The following is a 3,451-nucleotide window of genomic DNA, read 5'->3' on the forward strand; positions in this document are numbered from 1 at the left end:
ATAGTTTTTTTCAAATTACATTTTCTAAGAGGAAATAGAGGACAAAACAAAGCAACTCTAGTTGCAATTTTGTCTCCCTCAAACCTTCAATAAAACCATTCTACTGTGCCATGTTCCTGATTTCTAATGTGACCACCACCATCATGTGGATAATAAAATAATGTTATTTGAACTATTGTGGTAATTTTTTTCAATATGCTGCTTATTTTGACCAACAGACTGCAGTAGAGCCAGTTTCTCTATAGGCTATATGATAGTTGGTTTTGTGCAAAAATTAAATGATTCACTGGGTCTCTCTTCCTGAAGCAGTTAAATAAAAAAAAAGTTCATTTGCCAAAATAGCTTTTTCTATGCCATATATTATGTTTCATATCACCAACTTAAGATTATAAATCTGGCAAAGGGCATTGGCCCTCTTGTCTAGATGCAGCGAAATCCTCCTGCTTAGAAATGTTCTCTTGCAATTTCACACGCTGCAATGGATTCAGCAGATCCAACCTCACAGCTAAGCTTTTATCAGCTCTTCTCAATAATGTTGCCCAGTGTCCATTTTGTTACTAATACTATCAAAAGACAATGTAAATGCATACAGGGTCATCTTTTAAAGTAAAAATGCAAGTACAGATAAGTCAGTTCAGCAAACCATAATTTCAAAGTATAAAACATAACAATCTTAACAAGCAGCCTGCTTCTGTAAAACCCTGAATCTATTCAACCTCCAGGACAACACCACTAAAAAATGCCATCTTAAGGATCCCAGCAAGAGGCTCCACACTCCTATTCAGAGGTTTTTTTGGGTTTGTTTTGTGTTTAGTTTGGGGTTTTTTTTGAAAAAAATTATCAATAACCAAATATAGCATGATTCCAATTCCAATCAGGAATACTGTTGTCATTGAATCCAGTCTGGGAATGTACTTTTCATAAAAATACTTTCAGCCTTATTTATCATTGCCTTACTCACTAACTCAGTTGACATCTACTGCATCAACTGCTGCAAAAGCAAGAATAAAGCAGGACTCTCAACATCATCATCATCATCTTGGAAATCTCAATACTGCTTCATTGACTTACTACCATAAGCTAGTCGCAGACCTACGTAAGAGTCAGCTAAATACTGAACGTCCTAGGAGACAGCACTGACAAACCAGATTTAATTGTGAAGACTATGTAAGGATGAGAAAAAGGGGGAAAATGGTACATATCAAAACTGATGTCATGAAAGAAAACAGTTACCAGATCTATAAAGTGATCTTACTGGAGAAGCAAGGACACACTGTATTCACTTGATCTCTTCCACAGGAAGAGTATGTAGGAAACAGAGTAAATAACTGGTTTATAAGAATTATTCACATTACTCCTGAAGTTAAGAAAAAAAAAGAATGTGGATAGTGGAAGAGCTGTGAATGGTAGAGAAGTTTTGTGTATTATGGTTATGCTGCTGGACAACCATGACTCATCCAGGATCCTCCAGGCTATTTAATGAGCAATCCATTAACTGCTGCTAATTTTCATCTTGCAAATAAATTATTTTCCTATATAAAACAGGGAGGCAATTGTGCTTAGAACTGGAAAGACTAACGCACACACCGGTTGGCTCTGTTTTAATTACGTGACCCACACGATCCTGACATTACTGTCTTGGTAGAGCTCTATCAACCCCATATGAGGACCTCCCCAGATTGTTTCCGCCCTCGCACTCACAGTATTCTGCTCTCAATCATTGCAACGGGGCCTTTCCCAGTAGGAGAAGGGAGAATTATCACACCATGAGATCATGGTAACACAGCCACAAAGCAATGCCAGTACTCCTCCGTTGTTATGACATCTTAGGCTAGGATGGATGTTTCAGATTTCAGAACTATGGGTACTCAAGTCAGCTGGCCAGATGTTTCATGATTCCTTTTGGATAAGCTCCCAGATCAAACCTAAGCAGCCTAAAAGAAGAAACCTTTTTTTCTTTTTTTTCTTTTTTTTTTTTCTTTTTTAAGTGGAATGTCCTTTTCCAGCGTATCCCTTTTCTGAATTGGCTTTGTAATTATAAAAGTATTTGATCATAGTGCATATAAACTGCGGTTTAAAATATCCCAACTATTTTAACCAAGTTGAACTTTATAAGAGCTCTTTGCAAAGTTGGCTTATATTTTTATTGACAAGGTAGTTATTGATCAGCCTTGTGTGTGTGGCAGAACACATATATTATGCTAAAAATTGAAACACTTGGACCTCTAGCAAGAATGAAAGGTTGCTGCACAACGGCATTGTTGTAAAGTAAAACAGCCCACAAAACCACAAGCAACTTGGAAGTTTGTAAGGATATGAAATAAAAAACATCAGAAAATTCAATGTTAAAATAAACCTCCAGAGCTTGTTTTTGCTGAATGCAAAGGCAAAACTCTAAAATACAACTAAAAGGGTTATAAGAGATAATAGCTCAGATGATAGCACAGCATGGGCTTTTCTCTCAGCTGAGTGCAGACACAAAATACAGTGCACGAGAACCTGTAGGTAGATGTAGATCAGAGAGTTACTGTCTCCAAAGCAAAAAGCAAGTAGAATGGAACCAAAAACCTCTGCAGAGTTTTACCCAAAAGGCAGCAGGAGCATATCTTGAACTTTCTGCTTCATTTGAATGATCTTTTATTTAGTTTGAGAGAAAACACATTAGAGATTTAACATAACAGAAATAAACAGAATACTATTGCATGAAAGCTAGAGAGAAGAAAAGATTCAAAGAGCAAGTTAAAATTAAATTAATTAGCAAAAATTGTCATCTTCAAACCTCCTTTCACTTAGTTCTTGATTCCATAAATAAGTTTTTTCACTTGATTACAAATAGTTGTTATAAGGGTAGAAATCAAGCAAATGCATCTTTTAGCACATTCATAACACTTTGAAAACCATGTGCTTTGAACTGAGGAAATTTTTGTCAGGAGCTGCCAGGTAAGCCAGAAGTTGTAACAAACAGCACTGCCAAAGCAAAATGTCCGTAACCTAAATGGAAAGGAAAATAATGCTTTTAGATGTTAAAGTGTGAAATAATACTGTGACTTCATATTTAATTTCCACCTACTGACCTTTTCCTATGAAGGGAATACAATCCAGTTTCTCTTTATCTCAAGAACTATCTTCAGACACCCTATTTTTAGTGTCTGTCTTGTAGAGACCTTTTCCGATTGGAATGGTTTCATTAGAGAGGACATTCAGCTTATAGCCAGGAAACCAAGACACTACGCCTTAACTTCAGTTTGCTCTTTGGCAAATAATGAAAACTTGACAGCTTCAGTTATCCAGCTGTAAAAAAGAATTTTTTTGAGGCCTTAGAGGAGAAGTGCAAGACACTGATTTTGTATATTGATTTATGTCAGCTAATAGGATTAGAAGCTCTCCATTGAGCAAAATAACTTGCTTCCCCTATCTATTGAAAGGACCATTACCTTCTCTCCATCAATTC

The sequence above is a fragment of the Pygoscelis adeliae genome, unplaced genomic scaffold (assembly GCF_000699105.1).
Source record: "Pygoscelis adeliae isolate BGI_AS28 unplaced genomic scaffold, ASM69910v1 Scaffold10, whole genome shotgun sequence".
In the NCBI taxonomy this organism is placed as follows: domain Eukaryota; kingdom Metazoa; phylum Chordata; class Aves; order Sphenisciformes; family Spheniscidae; genus Pygoscelis; species Pygoscelis adeliae.